The following is a 23,816-nucleotide window of genomic DNA, read 5'->3' as shown; positions in this document are numbered from 1 at the left end:
GGAGGGTGGGAGGGAGGGAGATGCAAGAGGGAAGAGATATGGGAACATATGTATATGTATAACTGATCCACTTTGTTATAAAGCAGAAACTAACACACCATTGTAAAGCAATTATACTCCAATAAAGATGTTAAAAAAAAAAAAAGATAGATATGTGTCTGAAACATGGGAAAATGCCCAAAATAAAGGCATTAAGTGAAGACAGAAAGCAAATTATAGAAAAGTAGATATACTGTTATTCCATTTCTGTAAAAAGGAATTACTTTATCTCACACACATGCAGAAGCACAAATACATCCATGTCAGCATACACAGTGGAAAAAAGTGTGGATATATATAAACCAAATTCATGATAGTGGTTAACATTGAGACATGGGATTATGGGTTCCTTTACTTATTTAAAAATGCCTCTGGGGAGGGGGAAGGGTAAACTGAAAAAACTTAAAAAAAAAATAAAAACGCCTGAATTTTACTGTGCTCATATATTACTTGCATAATCAGGAAAAAAGTCAAGGAATTTCCAAAAGCAACAGTGATGAAAATGTCATAATAGAAAGGAAAGGGGAAAAAATTAGTGAGCACAAGCCCTAAAGTGAAGTCACAGGTCAAGAATGAGGCAGAAAGAGAGCAGGTCTAGGGCCTGAGGGAAAAACGAGCCTTGCGAAACATGCAAGCAGCTGCTGTGGGAACTGGGACCCTGAGAAAGCAGCACAAGAGCACCCGGAGCGGCAGAGACAGCTCAACTGAAGTGAGGCAGTGGGAACTGCTGACAACCAAAGCAGCCCATTTTCCTGACTCCCCAGAAACACTGGGCAGCCTAGGGGCAGCGAAAGAAACAAGGGAGAGAATTCAGGGTTGGCAACTGGCAAAGTGCAAAGGTTCAAGCAGGTTCTCAGATCTAGGGAGGGCAGCACTGTAACTGTGGACCATGGCAAACCAGCATCCAAACTAAGGTGGGAGGTGGGTGAAATAGTAGAGAAGAGAAAGGTAGAGAGATAGGGTGGGGGAAGACAGTGAGACTGGATGGCACAATGAGAACAAGGAGCCTAAGCTCAATCCAGAATCACACTTAAAGGATTCTTTCCCAAACTTCCATTTTTCTTCCAATTTCTAAACATCATCACATTAGGAGGAAGATCCCAATTTGTGTCACTGGGTTTCAAGGGCAAAAACTCTCCACCTGGTTCTGGGTGTTTCTCATAACCCGTAAGGGCTCTGTGAGGAAGGTGGAAGCTCCATCTAGGTTCCCTCCACACCCAGCTCTTGCAGAGTTACTAAGTTGCTGTTAATAGAGCAGAAGCTCTACTCCCTGTGTGGCACTACCTTCTTTGTGTGTATCCTCTACTGGCCAGAAGCCTGGAATAAGGAGTGACTGTCACCCCAAACTGAAGTCCTAACAATATCTCATGAGGACGTTAAAAAAGGCCCTAAACTTAGAAAACCTGGCATCAAGTCCCACCTTTTTTTCTTGTTGGCTTTGTGAACGTGAAAGCAAGCCACTTCACCTCTTTGTGTTTGCTTCTTCATCTATAAAATGGGGATATCTGCCTCACAGTGTTGCTGGGAGGATGCAGTAAAGTAAAATGTACATCAAAGTGTTTTATAAAACTATAATATCATACATATGAAAGGTATACGTATACTTATCATAGTAAAGCAAACATTTTTCAATTCTACCTATACATCACTTTCATCAATGGTGCTATAAAACCATAAATGGGTGCTAGCACCTTCAATGTGCCTATGCTGGCTGAAATTGTCCATGTTTTTATTGCTTTTAACCTATATAACAATTTTCTTCACAAGATTTCAACACTGCTCACAAATTTCTTCAATTTAACAGTTGCTTGCCACATTTAAAGTGCCTTATGCTTTGTCTCAGTTTTCTTTTTTATCTCATGTCAATTTTTATCTTTAACTACAGTTACTTTTCATGCTTTCCTTTTCTTCAGTCTGTTATGTTTGTCACCTACATGAAAGAATAACGGCATTAGGTAGGCTTCAATAGAGTTCCTTACACCTGGCCAGTGGGATTCCTATGTGGTTTGATCAACCATGAAAATTAATTCAAAGTAATTTAGGTAGTATATTCTCAAGTTATTTTACCACTAAGAAGAACCAAGAGGGTGACTAAATGAATTGGCACAATTCCTTTACTTCTAGGTTAGTAACTCAGAACACAGAGCTTCCTAACAAAGAACTAATATATCAATTTCAGTGTTAGTACAGTATTAGGCTGAACAAAGGACTAATACAGATAAATTTCATAATCACTGAGTTCAAATTCCTAAATAAAGTTTGGGCAAATGATCTTATATCCTGAATATGGCCACATTGAGCTCAGCTGGACCTTCAAAAAGTCCATCAGCTGACAAAAGTCACAACATCCTAGTGTTAAATCCATTACCCACACCCAGGCTGGAAGTAGCTGTCTAGAGACCTTGTAGCCCAAACTGACCAGTCACTGTTCTTCACACATGAGGACAAATTGCTCAGAGCAGTAAATGGCCAATGGAAGATCTAGATAATACCCATAAAGAACTGTCACATTCTCTTCCAATGGAAACTTTTGCCAAGACCCAAAGAGAGCAAGTAATAGCTCCCCAGCAACAAAACCATAAACATATGGAATAAGCAACACATTTTCACAGCAAAATTATGTATTGCTTTTAGCAACCTGGAAATACAAAGGCAGAAGCACTGCTTCAGCCAGGATCTGAGGCACCCATGAAATCAGAACTCTCATCACATCACCAGCTCCACAAGGAATGATTTCATGATATTTTACATGCAGAGGTCATACATTTCTTCACTAAACATTTATTGAGTAGCTACTTCTGTATCAGAAATGTTTAGGTACTGGGATATAGAGTTAAACAAGACGAGGTCCTGCCCTCAAGTAGGTCACAACATAGGCACAGAAAACACACAGAAATACCCAAAGTTAAGAGTACAGTGATTATGAAAGAAGCTTTCACAGATTGCAATGCCATACAAAGGAAAGGCATTCAGCCTAATCTGGGAAGAATCAAGGAAGAGTTTTAAGTGATGGTGCCTGAATTACTAGTAAATTCAAGCCTAAGAGTCAAACAAGCACTAGAATGGGAGGAAAATTAGTAGGAGAAATAGCCTGAGAATGCTGGGACATTCAAAGAGCTCACTATAACTGGAGCCTAAAGTGACAGAGGAATTGTGGCAGAAGAGGGACTAGAAAGGAAGATACCAAAGAGGCCAGGTCATAAAGGTCTTTGTGAGATGTTGAAGTAGAGACATATCACGATCTAGATGTTCGTGTATTTTGAGGCTAGAAGAATATTATTTACTTTTAACTGAAGTTAAAGACCACCCCAAACAGAGGGGGAATTTGACTAAGGAAGACTGGAAGAGATTTAGGGCCAGTTATTTTGAATCATTTCTGTCTGGCTCATACTTATTTTTCTCTCTACTTTTTTTCCCCCCCTCACAGGGAAAAAATAAAACTGAACAATTCTATAACAAAGCCTGTGAACCTTCTGTTCATCAAAAACATTTCTGAACAGAGTGCTAGATTCTATCAAACTGCCCAAATTAGAGAAAGACGACAAATCTCTCCAGCACCTGGAGGCTTCCAGACAAAAAGACCAAAGTCACGTATCTGATGCCAACAGAAGAAAGCTAGAGAAATATCCGGATCAGGGGCCACACAGAATATGCTGCCTGGTATACTCCAGCACTCTGTCACTGGGAATACCCACTGTTCCCAAAACAAGGACATGCCAAACAGTTACCTCCTGGCTTCTCCATAGAAACTGCCCGGAAAAAACCTACCAGTGCCAGGAATGACCTTGGACTTTATAGTGTTGACTCCTGGCCACCAGTACTGGATAAAGACTACCTCAACAATTCTCTCACCTGTCCAGGGTGCCAACAGGTGTAGACAGAAGGCTGCCTTCCTCACCAGACAAGGAAACTGAACCTCTCATCCATGCATAGCACCCAGCCACACTCCTATTACTAATACTTCTGAGAATAGTAACTCCCACATAATGATATACACAACCTACTACTAACAGCAAGCACTGACCACCCATGAAGCACCAGGCCCTCATCTCCAGTCCTCACTACAACCTGCAGAGGTTATTTTAACCCCATTTCACAGACTGAAAAAAATTAAATTAAATTAAAAAACAAGGCTCAGGGCTTCCCTGGTGGCGCAGTGGTTGAGAATCCGCCTGCCGATGCAGGGGACACGGGTTTGTGCCCCGGTCTGGGAAGATCCCACATGCCGTGGAGCGGCTAGGCCCGTGAGCAATGGCCGCTGGGCCTGCGCGTCCGGAGCCTGTGCTCCGCAACGGGAGAGGCCACAACAGTGAGAGGCCCGCGTACCGCAAAAAAAAAAAACAACAAACAGAAAAAAAAACAAGGCTCAGAGAGGTTAACAGCTTACCCAGGTCAAAAAGCAAGCAAGAGGTAGAGATGCGATGACCCCAAAGACCATGCTCTTTCTGTACTAGACACCTCAGAATCTTTCCAAAGAAATCACTCTAAGCCTTCTTTCCAAGAATTTCTGAGGTTATCCATCTGACTAAGAAGTAGTCAAAAACATTTTTCAGCAATCAGTTTGCCTTCAAAGCAACAAAATAAAGCAATTTTCATTTTATTTGATCAGTGAATATTCCAGATGGAAAAATGAAAGATACTTCAAAGAATTTATTTATTATCTAAGTGTCTTGATTTTAAACCTCTTCATTTATTTTTGGCCAAAATATATACAGAGAGATAGAGAAGACAGCAAAGGACAGAATTTCATTTAACTAGATAGGAATGGAGATTAACAATTAAAGCAAAAACATTCAAATATAATTTATGCAGTAATAATTAAGAGGCAGGGAATTTCAAACAGGCTGAGCCTTACCTCAATCTTATTCCTCCTGTTCTAGGAGACAGCACTCCAAGGCATCAGCAGACACTCCCAGCCTACATACAGTGAACCAGACAAAGGGAGTAAGCAACGCCTTCATGCTCCCAAAACCACAGTGGGAAGGAAAGTGTGATGGCTTCCTGGGGAACCTAAGCACATATACAGTATTTGTAAATCATAGCTCATCAAGACACACACAGCAACAAAATGTTTACCTTGTGGTTTGTCTACAGGCATACTTAAAGTTAACAGGTGTATGTAAATAAAACAATGCAAAAACAATCCCATACCATTGTGAACTTTTCCCATGGAAATATATGAGGATAATCAATTGTCACTAGTCAAAATCAATACTTTTTAAAAACTTTATTCAATGGTTTTACTGATTAAAAGCTTGATATGCCTGAATCACTTCTTCCTTCATAGACCTATAGCCACTTCTGAAATATGAACTATTACTATTAAAACATGGAAAATATCACCATTGTAGAGGTGCCCAACACAGTGCCTGGCATAATTCAATAGATATTGGTTTATGAAAGAATGAGTTACTTAAGATAGAAAACTTAAAAGAGAGAAAGAGACAGACAGAAATAATACAGTGCAAGGGAAATATATGATTTTTTAAAGATTAAGGGGAAAAACAATCCCCAGAACCATCAGTACAACTACAAATAGTCAGAATTACCTCACATCTCACCTGAAAATTTATACTCTAATATACTCCAACGAGGCAATACAACTCCTAACACTCTAAACAAACTCTGAAAGTGCAATGATTCTGACACTTTTTTTTCATATGAGATTTGATATCTCATCTATAGACAACACACCAACTTTTGCCTGAATACTACATAGAGAGAGCTCTGGCGCACAGATGCAGGCCTCAGCTATTTGGAGTTTGCACATTGCCTTTCAATGATACAGATGAGACACAGTGTACAGACCAGACAGACAACACTTCTAGCGAAGATAATGTCCTGGGAGAGTTAAAATGACGGTCACTAAGATTTAACAGATTTAATGTAATGACTTCACGGTAGTAGGAGAAAATGAAGTTTAGGACTATAAAGAACTTTTAACAACATAAACTATTAGAGTTTTTACATCCCTCTCTAGAGTTGCATACATTAAACAATGACACACAAATTAGTGAAAAGAGGCTCTTAATTTAGATTTAGAATTGGACTGAAAATCCCTAGAATTTATATATATTATACTAAGTTTGTCTATCATCATAAACAACAGCCATAGTGCTGAAAAGAAAGTATGAGTCACAATTCAAAAACAAAGGAGAAAAAAAATGAACAGAGGAAAGCTTTGGATCCAAATACCACAAAGAAATTCTTTACTTAAAACACTGTCAATGACAGCTACCATTCTGACTTGGAGTAAGAAGGAATGGTCCACACTGTCTTCTATTCAGGAACAAACTCAACTCTGCCCCCAAACGCTCCTTCCAGCACCATCTATCTCAGTGCCCAGCCACCAACACAGTCAGCCATATCCACTAGCAAGGGACAGGAATTCTAAGATCTGAGTCACCCCTCCCCCTCAGTGAGAGGTCATTCTCTATCAGGAAGCCCACTCTGCAAAGGCCCCTTGTTCATCTCACAGGCTGCTACCACCATGGCCCACAAAAAGCTAATTCTCCAACTTCAGCAGCCTACCAACCCTCCTCTATACTCTCCAATTCACAACTCCGGCTTCACCCTAACTCCAATGTAGCCAACACTACTCACTGAGACATTCTTGCGACAAGTTCCCTACCTGAGAACCACTCAACTCCAGAATGCTGGCCCTGGAGAATCCAGCCCTTTGCTCAACTCCCCTTGCCCAGCTGAGCTCCTGCCTTTCCAGGAACTAATCACCGATTACCTCAGAGAAGCTAAATACTCAATACCCTTTCTCCCCAGTCAGATCCCGATCTGCCAAGTTCACGGACCTGGGGGCGCGAAGGGGGTGGGGAGGAGGGCAGGGAGAGACGCATCTCGATTTGCCTTAGGGACTAGGCACACTGAGGCCCCTAGAATTCCAAACGCACCCTCCCCCCAATCCACCCGCTATGGCCAGCCTCCAGGGCGTCTGCATCAGGCGCTAAGAGCGCACGCCTCTAGAGTTAAGTCTCTGTGCCCCTATAACTCCCTTTCCCGGCTACAAAAATTCTAAATACCAAGCCAACACGGCCCCGGGTGGAGGCGAAGACCCCCGCCAAGCCTCCGGCCACTGGAGTTCCCTAGATCGGATCCAGCGCCCCAAGGCCTGGGCCGCCGGGACCCGCTTGCTGACCCAGGCCGCTGAGCGCCAGGGGCCCGGGCCGCGTCTCCACTCCGCTCCCATTGTTGCGGGTCCCGGCGGCCCGAGCAGGGAGCCGGGGGCCGGCACCCGCACTCACCTCCCGCGCCGCGGCTCCGGGCCGCGCCGGGCCGGGCAGGGCCGAGTGGCCGAGCGTTCTTCTGCGCCCGCCTTGGCAGTGCCTGCGGCAGCGGCGGCTGGGGTGAAGGGAAGCAGCCGGCCAGGCCCGGGCGCCGCGGGCTGGCTCCGGCTGAGCGTCGGTCTTCTCCTGCGGCGGCGCTCGCAGCCTCCGCTGGCGGTCCGCGCCAGAAAGCGTCCCCCTCTCGGCCCGCGCGCCCGGCCGCCCGGACGGGAACACGCGCCGCCGACAGGAAAGTTCCGCTGAGAGCCTAGCGGAGGCCGCTGTTGCCCCGCGCCGGGTGGACAGCGATTCCTCCCTCTACAGAGCTGTCTATGCTACAGATAACTTTTATCAGGCGTGAATGAGGCACGGAAATCTCAGGCCGGAAACCTGGGAATGGTTTTAGTGGTGGGTCCGACAGAATGGGTTTGCACCCCGCTAGCCACCAGAGAGGGACGTTGACCAGTCAGTGCTTCAATTGAGCCTCGGTTCCTCCTCATTCCTCACTTGGGGATAACCCTGGAGTCTTGTTAGGATTGGATGAGATGATGCAAATGCCTGGAGCGGAGATATGGGGCTCAACATTGGGGATCGGTCATTGCTGATGCTGCCAATGATGATTGCTACTACTGCTATCGCCTCCTACAGAGGTTAGGCGCAGCTCTCAAGGACCCTGAAATTGATGCGCACCATGTAACTCTAGGTTTTCCCCCCTCCCGTCCGGTTTCCTGTTAACTGAAGCTGGAAAAAAAGTGGGGACAAGACAGGGCTTTCCTGATCACTGACGCTCAGGGGGAAGTTAAGGATGCAGGTTCTCCTCCCTCAAGTTGGGAATTACTGCCATGTGGGCTCCAGTTAACGAGAAGAGTGAACTGTGTCAGCTTTCTTCACTACAGCCCCAGGTTCCCTTCCTCCTCCTCATCCCAAGAAGTGAACATTGACGAGATGATGAAAAAATTCTTAAAGTGGGTTCTGTTTTCCTCATAAAATCAAGAGGATAAAAAAATCGTTTCTCGGACTTCCCTGGTGGCGCAGTGGTTAAGAATCCGCCTGCCAATGGAGGGAACACGGGTTCGATCCCTGTTACGGGAACATCCCACATGCCTCGGAGCAACTAAACCTGTGGGCCACAACTACTGAGTCTGCGCTCTAGAGCCCACGAGCCACAACTACTGAGCCAGCGTGCCACAACTACTGAAGCCCACGTGCCTAGAGCCCGTGCTCCGCAACAAGAGAAGCTATGGCAATGAGAAGCCCGCGCCCCGCAACAAAGAGTAGCGCTACCCTGCTCGCCGCAACTAGAGAAAGCCCGCGGGCAGCAAAGAAGACCCAATGCAGCCAAAAATAAGTTAATTAATTAATTTTTAAAATCCTTCCTCCTTCCCACTTCCTTTTTCTTCTGGGCCTTCACACCTCTAGATCTCAGTTATTTTTTGGAACAAATTAAGTTATAAAAATACAAGTGTGCTTTCCCAAACTATCCATGGGAATTTAGATCTGCAGAAGGTGCTCCAAAAGTATCACAGCTTTCACATGTCCTCAGATTTTCCATTCTCACTTAGCCCCTTGGCTTTTGAGACTCAGGAAATTTTACCTTGATACCCTTCTCCCTTGTCTGAAGAGACTTTCCAGAAAAGCTCTGATATCAGTCACTTGAACCTAAATTAAATTTTGTCACTGTGTCACACATGTACACACATGGAGTTCCATTTAGATTATCCTCTGGAAGTAAGGAAAGGGCTCAGCTGGCTAAAGACATTTCGGTAACCATCTGGAAACAGCAGGCTCATAGATAAAAAGCAGCATGCTCAAAACCTCTGGAGGCTCTCTGCTCCCTCAAGTAAGGGAACTTCATCCTATGATCTTAAAGGACAAAGGATGCCTCAAAAGCTGGTTCGCTTTTCTCAGAATCCTGAGATCACCTGTGGTCCGACCCCTCCCTGCTCCACATTTTCACCAGTTGGCGTCTTAGCTTGGACTACCTGTGTGACACATAAGCAGATTTGGTCTCAAGTGTTGAAGTAGGTTCAGGTAAGAGCCCTAAAGATGACCAAAGTGAGGAAAAAGAGACCAGTGAAGCTGGGCAGAAACTTGAGAGAGCAGTCTTATTGTTTATCTCCCTCCCCTCTCCCAAAAGACCCAATACACAACTCTCAGAGACACCCACACTTACCTGCCTCCTCTGTCACTGAGGTTGAGCAACAAGGGCCAGGGCTGGCTCCCCTGATGATGGAAGCCTCCCAAGATGCTGTTGCCCTTCTGTGACATCACTGCTTCCTTGCCCTCTGGGAGCTTCCCTGACAACTTGAATGATGTTATGCCCTCACAACCACCTTTGGGGATCATGCTACCCCCCAATTCACCAGTAGGAAAGTGGGTTATATTAGGGAGGAATCCTTAGAGTGATTTACACGCATAGCTGCCTATTGATGGCTCTGCCTTCAAGTGTGGTTTAAAAATCTGGGGTCTTCCTGCTGGGATTAGAGAAGACTCACCAGTGACTTGTTAATCAGAAACTATAGCTAGGCCTTCTTCATCACTGTGAACCCACACCTGGAAAAACACCCTCTTCCTTTCACCTGTTTAACCTCCTCCTCATTCCGTGAAAACCAGCCCAGTCCTTCTTCCACCAGCCACATTTCCAACGCACTCCCACTTCTGGATGCCAAAAAACTTGATCACTCTGAACCAGGTTCCAAGGTGACAGATAGTTGTTTTTCTTTCTTCGACAGCCATCCTATTCTCTCTCTCTTTTTTTTTTTGGCTGCATTGCATCTTTGTTGCTGCGTGCAGGCTTTCTCTAGTTGTGACGAGCGGGGGCTACTCTTCCTCGCGGTGCACGGGCTTCTCATTGCAGTGGCTTCTCTTGTTGTGGAGCACGGGCTCTAGCCGTGCGGGCTTCAGTAGTTGTAGTGCACGCACTCAGTAGTTGTGACTTGCGGGCTCCAGAGCACAGGCTCAGTAGTTGTGGTGCATGGGTTTAGTTGCTCCACGGCATATGGGATCTTCCCGGACCAGGGCTCGAACCTGTGTCCCCCGCATTGGCAGGCAGATTCGTAACCACTGCACCACCAGGGCAGCCCAGCCATCCTATTCTTGGGATGTTTTTTTAACTTTCACCTTGTACACAGCTTCTCTTATACTAGATTATAATCTCTGGGAGGCTTGAAAAAAAATCCACCCCAACATCTATTGAAGACCTGGCAAAGCTGCTGCATCATAAAATTCCCGATTCAGCAATTACCTATTGTGTACTTACCTTGTACCAGGCACTGGGCTGGATGCTGGGGAATACTAATAAGACGTACCAAGCATAAATGTAAGCATTTTAGAGCTATTAACGCATTTGATCCTCACATCGACATAATGAGGCATGTATAAGTATCACCCTACTTCAAAGATGAAAAAACTGAAGCTGGGACATAAGGGGTGGGTTTTGAGTACAGGACACTCTTATAACCATGCACTGAAGTGAAGAACTATACTCAAAGTTGAGCTTGGAGTACGCTGGTCTGTAAAGTGAAACCAATAAAAACCTGTCCCATCTGGATGTTCATTCAGACGTTTGTTGTCCCCGAACTGTATTTCAGATGCTAATCTAGCACTGAACCAGAGATTACAGGTCTCTGCCCTAAAGTAGCTTACCTTCTAAATAGGGGAGACAAATAGTAAAAAATAATTTCAAATTCTAATAAGTGCTGAAAAGAACATAAAACCAGAGACCTGTATGGGAAGGAGGCTGTCGGGAGAGGGAAGAATTGGGTAAGACCACCCTGATGAGGTGACCTGTAAGCTGAAATCTGAATGCCAAGAATGCTAGAGAGAAGCATGTGAAGACTCAGGGAAGGACAATTCTAGGCAGAAGGACCAGAGCTCAGGAGCAGCATAAGGTGGGGTAAGAACCACCAGATGACTGCTCTGGAGAGTGGAAAGTAGCCTGTAGCTCTGCTCCCAAATTTCATGGTCTTGAAGGGATCAATTTCAGGGCTGGTCCTGGGAGGGTGTGAAGGATACTGCTGATCAACTTCTAGGGAAGCAGCACAGATTTACTGTAGTACCTGATAAATGACCATGTACATTTGCCAAGTCAATAGACAGATGTCATAGAAACAGATGCCTTTAAAAATTTCTACAGAGAATAATTCCATTCTCTCCAAGAAAAAGAAAGACATCCAAACTGAAAAAGAAGTAAAATTATTTCTGTTCACAGATGACATGATCTTATATGTAGAAAACTCTAAAGAGTCCACACCAAAAAAAAAGTGATAACTAATAAATGAATTCAGCAAAGTTGCAGGATAGAAAACCCACACACAAAAATCAGTTATGTATTCATACACTAACACTGAACAATATGAAAAGAAATTAAGAAAACAATTCCATTTACACTAACATCAAAAAGAATAAAATACTTGGTAATAAACTTAAAGAGAGAAAAGACTAGTACACACACACACACACAAAACTCTAAAGTGTTGCTAAAAGAAATTAAAGATACAAATAAATGGAAAGACATTCTGTGCTCGTGGATTTTTAGTACTACCCAAAGCAATATACAAATTTAATGCGGTCCCTATCAAATCCCAACATTTTTTGCAGAAATATAAAAATCCATCATAAAGTTCATATGGAGTCTCAAGGGACCCCATATAGCCAAAACCGTCTTGAAAAAAAAAAACAAAGCTGATTTCAAAAACTTACTACACAAAACTACAGTAATCAAAACAGTATGGTACTGGCATAAAGACAGTCATGGAATAGAATAGAGTCCAGAAATAAACCCTCACATATAGTCAAATGATTTTCTTTAATAAATAAATAAATTTATTTATTTATTTATTTAGGGCTGAGTTGGGTCTTTGTTGCTGTGTGTGGGCTTTCTCTAGTTGTGGCGAGTGGGGGCTACTGTTCATTGCTGTGTGCAGGCTTCTCATTGCAGTGGCTTCTCTTGTTGTGGAGCATGGGCTCTAGGCTCATGGGCTTCAGTAGTTGTGGCTCACGGGCTCTAGAGTGCAGGCTCAGTACTTGTGGCACATGGGCTTTGTTGCTCCGTGGCATGTGGGATCTTCCCGGACCAGGGCTTGAACCCATGTCCCCTGCATTGGCAGGCAGATTCTTAACCACTGTGCCCCCAGGGAAGCCCTAGTCAAATGATTTTTGACAAGGATGCCAAGATCATTCAGTGGGGGAAAGGACAGTCTTTTCAACAAATGATGCTAGGAAAACTGGATATCCACATACAAAAGAATGAAATTAGACCCTTTCCTTACACTATATACAAAAATTAACTCAAAGTGGATCAAAGACCTAATGTAAAATCTAAAACTGTAAAACTCTTAGAAGAAAACAAAGGGGAAAACTTCATGATGTTGGATTTGGCAATAATTTCTTGGATTTGACACCAAAGGCACAGATAACAAAAGAAAAAATAGACAAATTGGACTTCATGAAACACCACTGTGCATCAAAAGCCACTATCAACAAAGTGAAAAGGCAACCCATGGAATGGAAGTAATATTTGCAAATCATGTATCTGATAAGGAATTGATATCCAGAATATATAAAGAACCCCTACAATTCAACAACAACAAAAACAAGCAAGCCACTTCAGAAATGGGCAAAGAACTTGAAGAAGATATAGAAAGGAGATATACAAATGGTCAATAAGCACATAAAACGGTGCTTAACATCACTAATCATTTGGAAAATGCAAATCAAAACCACAATGATGGGCTTCCCTGGTGGCGCAGTGGTTAAGAATCTGCCTGCCAATGCAGGGGACACGGGTTCGAGCCCTGGTCTGGGAAGATCTCACATGCCGCGGAGCAACTAAGCCCGTGAGCCACAACTACTGAGCCTGCGCGTTTGGAGCCTCAGCTCTGCAACGGGAGAGGCCGTGACAGGGAGAGGCCCGCGCACCGCGATGAAGAGTGGCCCCTGCTTGCCGCAACTGGAGAAAGCCCTCGCACAGAAACAAAGACCCAACACAGCCAAAAATAAATAAATAAATGTATTTTAAAATAATAATAAATAAAAAAGTAAAGCATCATTAAAAAAACAAAACACCACAATGATACACCACTTCATACCCCTTAGGACAGCTATTATAAAATAATAATGTAAAAAAGAACCCAGAAAGTTACTAGTGTTAGTGAGGATATGGAGAAATTGGAACACTTGTGTGTTGCTGACGGGAACGTAAAATGGCACAGCCACAGTAGAAAACTAATGATTTCTCATAAAATGATCCAGAAATTTCACTTCTAGGTATATACCCAAAATAACTGAAACTATGGACTCAAACAGATACTTGTATGCCAGTGTTCATTGTAGCATTATTCACAATAGCCAAAAGGTGGAAAAAACCCAAGTGTTCATCAACAGATGAATGGATAAACAAAATGTGTTATATCCATACAGTGAAATGGTATTTACCCATACAAAGGAAAGAAATACTGATACATACTACAACATATTGGAAACAATATGCTAAGTGAAAGAAGCCAGAAACAAAAGGTCACATATTGTATGATTCCATTTATATGAAATATTCAGAACAGGCAAATCCATAGAGACAGACAGCAGATTGGTGGTTGCCAGGAGCTAAAAGGGGTGGGGGGGGAGAACAATGGAGAATAAGTACTTAATGGGTATGAGGTTTCATTTTGGGGTGATGACAATGTTTTGAAATTAGATATGTGATTTCATAACATTGTGAATGTACTAAATGCCACTGTGTTGTTTATTTATTTTATTGAAATATAGTTGACTACAATGTTGTGTTAATTTCTGCTGTACAGCAAAGTGATTCAGTTATACATATATGTATATATATATATATATATACACATTCTTTTTTAGTAGTTCACTTAAAATGGTTAATTTTTTGTTACATGAATTTTACCTCAATTTAAAAGAAACTAGGGACTTCTCTGGTGTCACAGTGGTTAAGAATCCACTTGCCAATTCAGGGGACACGGGTTCAATCCCTGGTCTGGGAAGATCCCACATGCCGCGGAGCAACTAAGCCCGTGCGCCACAACTACTGAGCCTGCACTCTAGAGCCCGCTGGCCACAACTACTGAAGCCCACATGCCTAGAGCCCATACTCTGCAAGGAGAGAAGCTACCGCAATGAGAAGCCTGTACACTGGGACTTCCCTGGTGGTGCAGCGGTTAAGAATCCGTCTGCCAATGCAGGGGACACAGGTTCAGGCCCGGGGACGGGAAGATCCCACATGCCTCAGAGCAACTAAGCCCGTGCACCACAACTACTGAGCCCACGTGCCACAACTACTGAAGCCTGCACGCCTAGAGCCCATGCTCTGCAACAAGAGAAGCCACCACAATGAGAAGCCCACGCACCGCAAGGAAGAGTTAGCCCCCGCTCGCCACAACTAGAGAAAGCCCGCGCACAGCAACGAAGCAAAAATAATGAATAAATTAAAAAAAAAAAAAAAGCCTACACACTGCAACGAAGAGTAGCTCCTGCTCGCCAGAACTAGAGAAAGCTGGCATGCAGCAATTAAGACCCAACACAGCCAAAAATTAATAAATTAATAATTAAAAAAAAAAAGATTTAAAAAAATAAATAAATAAAAGAAACTAAAGCTCAAAGAGGTTGAGTTACATGAGATCTCATAGCTGGTAACTGGTGGAGTTAGAATTTGGACACAGATCTAAGAATACATATATTCACAGATCTAAGAATATATATATATATATATATGTATATACTCACGTTGCACAGTGAGAAGACAAAGTGTTTACTAATCCATAGGTAAATGACTGTTATGCTGGTGCTTTTCTGAGAGTAGTTTCCAACAAGGGAGTAGGGATGATGCCTTCCAAGTAGTAGGTGATCAATACACATTTTTCTGAATAGTGTGGAAAGAATGGTCTCCACTTACAGACTCCCAGGTCTGTAGAGACCTTGGAAGTATCTGGGAGGGGCTGAAACTTCCTCTAACCAGTGAGGGGTTCTTCCTTAGGGTTGGTGGTAGGGAGGCAGAGGCAGCTCCTCTCACATTCTGTATGACCTTGGACAAATCACTTAACCTCCCTGAGATGGGTTCTTCATCTGTAAAATGGGAATAACATGCTTGCAATGGTGAGAAAGAAATGAGAAAAATGGCTATAAACAACCTTTCAAAGTGCTAAACGTATGTGCAGGTTTATTTACTTCAGAGAAATTTTGGCTAACATCTTTGCTGTTTTAAGTCAATTCCACCATCTCCTTGTAGAGGAATTATAAGCTCTTACTTCTACATGAGATTGGCTGGGATTCCCCAGACTCAGCTGCACTTTTGCAATTATCTTGGTGATAGCACCTACCTCATGCTTATTGGAATTGTGTTTGACTCTTCCAGATGGGACCAGATTGGTCCATCTCAGTAGCCTCAAAGTCTGGTACAGGAGTGGGTTCCATGAACATGTATTGAACAGAATATTAAGAGTTGTCCACAGCCCCCATTTGCCATGAGGGGATTCAGTTTCAATTAAAACAAAACAAAACAAAACCCTGGGGATTTGTTATAGAAAGATGAAAAGCACACAGGCCCTGAGGCTCCTGGAGGATACAGACACACAAACATAATTATAATACAGTCTTTTTTTTTTAAGTACCATATATATTTTTTAAATTAATTAATTAATTAATTTTTGGCTGCATTGGGTCTTCGTTGCTGCGCGCAGGCTTTCTCTAGTTGCAGCAAGTGGGGTAGCGCTACTCTTCATTGTGGTGTGCAGGCTTCTCATTGTGGTGGCTTCTCTTGTTGTGGAGCACAGGCTCTGGGCGAGTGGGCTTCAGTAGTTGGGGCACGCGGGCTCGGTAGCGCTACTCTTCATTGTGGTGTGCAGGCTTCTCATTGTGGTGGCTTCTCTTGTTGTGGAGCACAGGCTCTAGGCGTGTGGGCTTCAGTAGTTGTGGCACGCGGGCTCAGTAGTTGTGGCTCATGGGCTCTAGAGAGCAGGCTCAGTAGTTGTGGCGCACGGGCCTAGTTGCTCCGCGGTATGTGGGATATTCCCAGACCAGGGTTTGAACCCATGTCCCCTGCATTGGCAGATGGATTCTTAACCACTGCACCATCAGGGAAGCCCTATAGTACACTCTTAACTCCTGTGAGAATTAACTTATCAGCAGAGGTTCAAAGGAGGTAACATTTGGTTCGACACTCCAGGAGTCTAATATCCGCTTCAGCTACTTCTTACTCATTTCTAGGCCTAACTCTATTCCCATAGCGTCACTCAATGTATTGGTCATCACTGGGTGCTCAGTAACGTGTGGTTGGACCAATTCAGGACTCAGGGCCACCATTCCCTCTTGCTCAACCTCTACTCCCAGTTAGTAAACTTACTCTGCTTAAGGCCTGGCCCAAACGTCACCTCTTATGTGATGCCGCCATGAACCTGAAGGCCAGTCCTTTCTTTGGGCTTTCTTGGCACTTCATTCCACAAATACTTATTGGGCCATTCTGTTTCAGCCCTGTAGACAGAGTTATACAACTCGACCTCTGTCCTAAGAGCTTGTGCCCACTGGGGGAGGCAGACCAATAGAAGGCAGTTACACCACTGCAAAAGGGAAACACAGGGTAAATACCCTAAGGGTTGCAGGAGACACCTTTGGTGTGTTACTCCCCTTTCCAAAACTGCCCACCCACTCAGGAGAGAGGCTCATAGAGTATGTTTGTACTATGTGTCAGTTCCCTAGCAGTAGCTGATTGGCCCAGGGAGAATACCTAATTACAGTTGGATTTTATGGCCCCAAAACTTGGAGTCAAGTTTCAAAGATGCAGAGAGCTATGAAGTAAACAGTCAGAGGGCACTGGGCTGAGAGTCCCAAAGGAGAAAGGGAAGAAAGGACCAGGGTTCCCGGCTGTGGAGTCCAAAAAATACCCACCTCCTTTCTCTCCTTATAATCAGGTCCTTGTTTTGCTTAAAGGAGCTTCAGGGGCTTTGGATATCATCACAACCGCCCTAATTCAGACAGGATTGGCCAGGCAGGCTCCCAACCTAGATTGGGGTGAAAGGAGGGAGGGAATAGGCAAGCCAGGTCAGGAGCAGAAGTGGGAGTTGGGTGAAAGATGGATAAGAGGATTCTGAGTAGGGGGAACAGGATAGGTAAAGGCCCAGAGGGGGGAACTGCATGAGTAAGATACAAAGAAACAAGGCTAGAGATATGACCAGGGGTAGGGTCACACAGGCTCTTGTAAGTCACATTAAAAGTTTAAGACATGGGCTTCCCTGGTGGCGCAGTTGTTGACAGTCCGCCTGCCGATGAAGGGGATGCAGGTTCGTGCCCCGGTCCGGGAGGATCCCACATGCCGCGGAGCGGCTGGGCCCGTGAGCCATGGCCGCTGAGCCTGCCCGTCCGGAGCCTGTGCTCCGCAACGGGAGAGGCCACAGCAGTGAGAGGCCCGCGTACCGCAAAAAAAAAAAAAAAAAAAAGTTTAAGACATGCTTAGGTGGAAGGCTGTGGGCTTCCAGGGAGAGCTAACTCACCCCTGTGTCTTTTCTTTCTCTTGCTCCAAGAAGAGCCCTGTCTGTGCTTTGCTACCTCTTGGAGTCTCCAGAGGACACATAGGTGGAGAGGGCTGTGTGAGGAGAGTTATTTGTTTTTTCTGTGCTTTCCTTCTATCCAGAACTCCTCCTCTTCCTGTGAGGCCAATCTTGCCTGTTCCATGAGCTTTCTCAGAAACAGGCATAAATAATCTCGAGTCTCTCTTCTGTCCTCCAGGCCGGCCTTTCGTATTCCACCCTTTCTCATGTCTGCACTGCATGGATGAGACCCTGGCTGTTTTTCTGCTCTGTTCTGGCTCTCCATGGAGCTTTGGGCCTGAGCTTTCGTGGGTTCTCTCCCCTCAGATTCCTCCTGCCACCAGCTCTTTGTGAGTGACCGAAACCATTTTCTCAAATGTGACTCTCCAAGAGGAGAAACCGCTGGCTTTACCCATATGAAACTTGAAGGCACTTTAAATAAGGTGCCACCCCCAAACTTTAAGGGAGCTAAACTAATTTTTTAAAAAGATTCAATGTCTTGTTCATTCTCCTGATGTAGCTATGACATACACTTCACACTGGAGTGTCTGAAATTGTGGTGGTCCTAATTTATAGGATTTCTTAATTAAAATGTCTGCTGAATAAATATGGTTTTTGTTTTAGAAAAAAGAAAAGTTTAAGACAACTTACATTTGAAATTGCACCACAGGTGGAGGTTGGGGATCACACTTGGGAGTAAGGGGACCTCTACAATGGTCCAAGCAGGAGACGTTGGTGAACTAAACTGAAGAGGGGGGTACAAATGGACAAATGGAGTCAGAGATGTTTAGGAAATGGCATCTCAGGTCTTGGTAACTGAAAATGGGGTTAAGAGAAGGGAGGAGTCAAGGTGACACCTGCCTACCTGGGGATGCCTTTTATGGAGAGGGAAACTTACCTGAGAAGCAGAGCTAGAGGGGGTGTGGTTGTTTAGAGTCTCATTGCTCAAAGCATGACCAGAACAAACAGCCTGGCCTCCCTGGGAGCTTTTGAGAAATGCAGATGCTCAGGTCCCAACCCAACCTACCACAATAAAGTTCAAGAGGCTCTCACTGATTCAGGCCTGATGCGTTGTCGGTGCCAGTCCCTTTGCTTGTCTTATGCCTCGTTCTTTACCCAGTTTAATCTTTCAGGGACCACTGGAATTTTAAGCCCTTCAGCACCAAAATTTGTAAATGGAGATCCTTGGGTTTCAGGGGTCTGTGAAGACTGAATGTGTATGCAGACTCTGATATGTATGGACAGTTTTCTGGGGAAAGGACCCACAGCAAGGTAAGGACCTAGAAGATAAATAGAGAACGGAAAAATAGAGAAAGTAAATGAAACCAAAAGTTGGTTCTTTGAGAGATCAATAAGACTGACAAACCTTTAGCTAGACTGACCAAGAAAAAAAAAGATTCTAGTTATTAAAATCAGAAATGAAAGTGGGAGTCTGCTCCAAGGGTTCTGAGCCAACGGCTTCTTTGCGGGAAGAAAAGAACCCTCGTTGGAGAGAAGACGGAAGGCCGGAACAGCGCCATCTCCGCCGGCGTGTGAGGGGCCCTTTTCATTGGGTACTGCATTTACTTCGACCGCAGGAGACGGAGTGACCCCAACTTCAAGAACAGGCTACGAGAACGAAGAAAGAAACAGAAGCTTGCGAAGGAGAGAGCTGGACTTTCCAAGTTACCTGACCTTAAAGATCCTGAAGCTGTTCCGAAATTCTTCCTTGAAGAAATACAGCTTGGTGAAGAGTTACTAGCTCAAGGTGAATACGAGAAGGGTGTGGACCATTTGACAAATGCAATTGCTGTGTGTGGACAGCCACAGCAGTTACTGCAAGTGTGGCAGCAAACTCTTCCACCACCAGTGTTCCAGAGGCTTCTGACTAAGCTCCCAACAATTAGTCAGAGAATTGTAAGTGCTCAGAGCTTGGCTGAAGATGATGTGGAATGAGAAACAAATGTCAACATAATAATCTCAATTTTAAAATATTTTTAAAATCTTAACTTGGAAGATGATCAGCTCTGGGGGAGTAAGGGCAAATAAGCTTGTTATGGACTGTTTTACACTGAAATTTACCAAAGTTAATTTTTACTTTGTGTAGATCCATTTGTCTGTTTTATTTATTTATCCCAGTGAAAAGTGTATTTTGATAGAGAGGTTTTCATTTTATAAATATACTATCAGTTACTGAAATACGGATTTTATTTATTCCTAAAACGTGCAATTAGAATGTACATATATAACATCACATTACTTACATTAAAAATACCCAGTGCTCAGTTTTGAAAGATAGGCCAAAAAAAGTGTAGAAGAAAACTGAAGAATGCACTTTTCTTTTTAAGCTAGTACAGTTTGCTATACATCAGAAAATTGGATGGAAACTTGATTGTGTATTAAAACTGAGCATTAAAATCTTTAAGAGATTCTTTCTTGCCATTTAATATCTTACATATGTATAATGTGCTGCTATGCTATAATAACAACTTCACCCCCACTGTTGAACTGTTTTATTTAAATCAGTGGGCCTAATGTGTTCTGGATATTTATCTCCTTGTATTTTAGATATGTGTAGTTGCAAATAGCACCAGGAATTAGATCTGTGTACACCCTTAATCTAGCTGAGTAAGCTTCGCCAGTTAATGTCTGCCCTCATTTATAAAATGAGGGAATTGGTCTGCTAATTCAGCTTCTAATTCCTTTGGTTCTGTTTAGCATTTTCAGATCCCTTTTTCTGAGGGATATATCTGTTTGGGCAACCGGTTGCATTTTTTAATACTCTGAATTTTGCATGCTTGCCTGACTTAGCATTTCTGAATTGATTTTTTTTTATTTTTTAAGGTATAACTTGTGTTGATTTTCACTTAAATCATGGTACTGTCACTATGTTTGTAAATTAATCTGAAATTTAACTTTCAAGGTAACTGGGACAATATGCTTGTAAAAGTGTGTGTTCCCCTTTGCTTTTATCGTCAGTGTACCTCCTTAATCCCCTTCCAGCCTGATTCACTTATCTTGTTATGAGAATAAGGTGTAACTTTGTGGCTGAAGACTTGCAAAGAATGAAGATAATTCTCAAAATAGTGACATTATCTGCAGCCACAGATTCAGTATCAGACCTGAGAATAAAGATCCTTGGTACTTAAAAAAGAAAAAAGAAATGAAAGTGGGAATATTACTACCGGTTCTATAGAAATAAAAAGGATTGTAAGAGATTACTATGAATAATTATATGACAACAACTTGGATAACCTAGATCAAATGGATACATTCCTTAGAAACATAAAACCTACCAAGACTAAATAATGAAGAAATAGAAAATCTGAATAGACCTATAACTAGTCAGGAGATTGAATCAGTCATCAAAAATCTCCATCAAAGAAAAGCCCTGGACCTGATGGCTTCGCTGGTGAATTCTACCAAACATTTAAAGAAGAACTAATACCAATCCTTCTTAAACTTTTCCAAAAAATTGAAGAGGTGGGAACACCTGCTAACTCATTCTATGAGGCCCTGATACAAAAGCTAGATAAAGACACTACAAGAAAACTGCATACCACTATCCCTTATGAACACTGATGTAAAAATCCTCAACAAAATACTAGCAAACTAAATTTAGTAGCATATTAAGAGGATTATACACCACAACCAAGTGCAATTTCTTCCTGGAATGCAAGGATGTTTCATCATTCTAAAATCGATCAATGTAACACAGCACATTAATGGAATGAAGGGGGAAAAGCACATGATCATCTCAATTGATGCAGAAAAGGCATTTGACAAAATTCAACACCTTTTCATGATTAAAATGCTCAACAAACTAGGAACAGATGGAAACTACTTCAACATAATAAAAAACATAAATGAAAAACCCACAGCAAAAATCATACTCAATGGTGAAAATCTGAAAGCTTTTCTTCTAACAACAGAAACAGGTGAATGATGGCTGCTTTTGCCACTTCAGTACTGAAATTGATAACCAGAGCAATTTGGCAAGAAAGAAATTAAAGGCATCCAAACTGGAAAGAAAGAAGTAAAATAATCTCTGTTTGCAGATGGTAGGACCTTATGTGATAAACACTAAAGATTCCACACAAAAAACTGTCAGAACTAATAAATGAATTCAGAAAATTAGGCTGATACAAACTCAATACACAACTGTGTATTTCTATATGCTAGCAATGAAATAAACAAGAATAAGAAGTATTGGCAAGGATGTGGAGAAACTGCAACCCTTGTGCACTGTTGGTGGGAATGTAAAATGGTACTGCTACTATGGAACACAGTATAGCAGTTGCTCAAAAAATTAAAAATGGAATTATCATATGATCCAGCAGTTCCAATGCTGAGTATGTACCCAAAAGAACTGAAAGCATATATTTACACATCCATGTTCACAGCAGCATTATTTACAATAGATAAAATGTGGAAGCAACCCAAGTGTCCATCAACAGCTAGACAGATAAACAAAAGACGGTATATAGATACAATGGAATACTATTCAACTTTACAAAGGAAGGAAATTCTGACATATGCTACAGCATGAATGAACCTTGAGGACATTATGCTAAGTGAAATAAGCCAGTCACAGAAAGACAAACACTGTATGATTCTACTTTATGAGGTATCTAGTCAAATTCATAGAACAGAAAGTAGAATGGTGGTTTCCAGGAGGTGGGGGGAGTAGAGAATGGGGAGGTATTGTTTAATGGGTATAGAGTTTCAGTTTTGCAAGATGAAAAGACTTAAGGTTATGGAGACAGATGGTGGTGATGGTTGCACATTATGAATGTATTTAATACCACTTAACTGTATACTTATAATGGTTAAGATGATCAATTTTATGTTGTGTGTACTTTATCACAATTTTAAAATGGAAAAAAAGAGCTAAGATCCACTAGGATCCAGAAAAAAATGTTCCATAGTTGGATGTGGGGCTTACAAACACAACACTGGGGAACTCAATATTGTTTAAGATCAAAGTAACATCTTTTTCCTATAAAAAGCATTCATTTGCTTTGTAAGCAGATTTGGGAGTTAAGAAACATAAGTCTGGACTTTCAAGAGCTACAGGTCAACTGTCCTGGATTCTCTAACCTCTTAAGCAGCCTTTGGGGGTCCCAGAACATGTTCATTGTAGCCTTTGTCACATTGTAAGGCTTTTTGTGTGGCTGTCTCTCCTAAGAGCCTATGAACATGAGGCAGGACCCTGTTTCCTGCCCAGCACATGATGCTCAATGAATAAATGAAGGAATGAGCAAATGAGTGAGCAGCAGGAGAGAGAGATGCATCTGCAGTTCTAAGGAGGCCAAGGGAAATCAGAGTTCGGGTTCTTCCTGTGGTTCCCTTCATCTATTTCTCTTAACCTCCTTTGCAGCCTATTTCTCATACCACCTGCAGGAGGCCTTCCCAGATTGTGCCCAGCTACTACATTGAAGGTCTGGACCTCCAGGAGAGCTCCTCCTCCTCATCTCCCCTTCACCTGGAGGAGGCAGCAGGAAAGGGCTTCACAAAGGGAGGCATGAGCTGCCTAAAAAGGATGAGGTAGGCCAAGGGGAATCAGGCTTCCTGCTCTAGCACCTCCAGCCCCAGGCCCTCTAAGAGGGGGAACTGGCATGCTTCCTCATCCCTCCTCAGGGCAGGTGTCCCAACACCTGGTGGAGGCCACCGAGCTGCTCCAGCCCGTCTGGGAAGAAAATGTTGTTCTCCAAGGTGGCATCTTCGTGAGGCTGCTGAGGGGCACGGTTGAGTGCCACAGGCCAAGAAGTCCCTGGTGTGTTGGCTGAATGCTCACCTCCTGTGCCTCCTTTCCTAATGGATGAGAGAACAGCTCTGTTCTCTTTGTCCTTAGAGCTGAGCAGCCTTGAACAAGTTAGTCAACTTCTCTGAGCTATAGTTTACTTATCTGTCAAAATGGAGCACGATGCCTACCTCATAGGACGGATGAGGGAAACCTTCAAAGGGCTGAGCATAGGACCTTGCA

The 23,816-nt window shown here is 43.2% G+C and overlaps 1 protein-coding gene and 1 pseudogene across 6 annotated transcripts in view; one reads left to right on the top strand and one right to left on the bottom strand.

Annotated features, from left to right (window-relative positions):
* RAD54L2 (RAD54 like 2) overlaps positions 1–7,432 on the bottom strand; it is a 94,779-nt gene extending 87,347 nt beyond the window's left edge. For 3 of the 6 annotated variants that reach the window (XM_055079506.1, XM_055079507.1, XM_024123987.3), the window contains exons 1-2: positions 7,296–7,403; positions 4,895–5,049 (exon numbers count right to left, since the gene is read on the bottom strand). The gene's annotated coding sequence lies outside the window, so the exon portion shown is untranslated. Of the gene's footprint in view, positions 1–4,894; positions 5,050–7,295 lie in introns of all 6 variants that reach the window. The other 3 variants (XM_055079509.1, XM_024123988.3, XM_055079508.1) reach the window with 2 other exon arrangements.
* A 455-nt stretch (positions 7,433–7,887) lies between these two features.
* On the top strand, positions 7,888–19,861 carry LOC112064955 (mitochondrial import receptor subunit TOM20 homolog; annotated as a pseudogene).
* The last annotated feature ends 3,955 nt before the right edge of the window (positions 19,862–23,816 follow it).

The sequence above is a fragment of the Physeter macrocephalus genome, chromosome 18, assembly GCF_002837175.3.
Source record: "Physeter macrocephalus isolate SW-GA chromosome 18, ASM283717v5, whole genome shotgun sequence".
NCBI lineage: Eukaryota > Metazoa > Chordata > Mammalia > Artiodactyla > Physeteridae > Physeter > Physeter macrocephalus.
The sequence above is the reverse complement of the archived record's forward strand: the minus strand, read 5'-3'. Positions and strand labels throughout refer to the sequence as shown.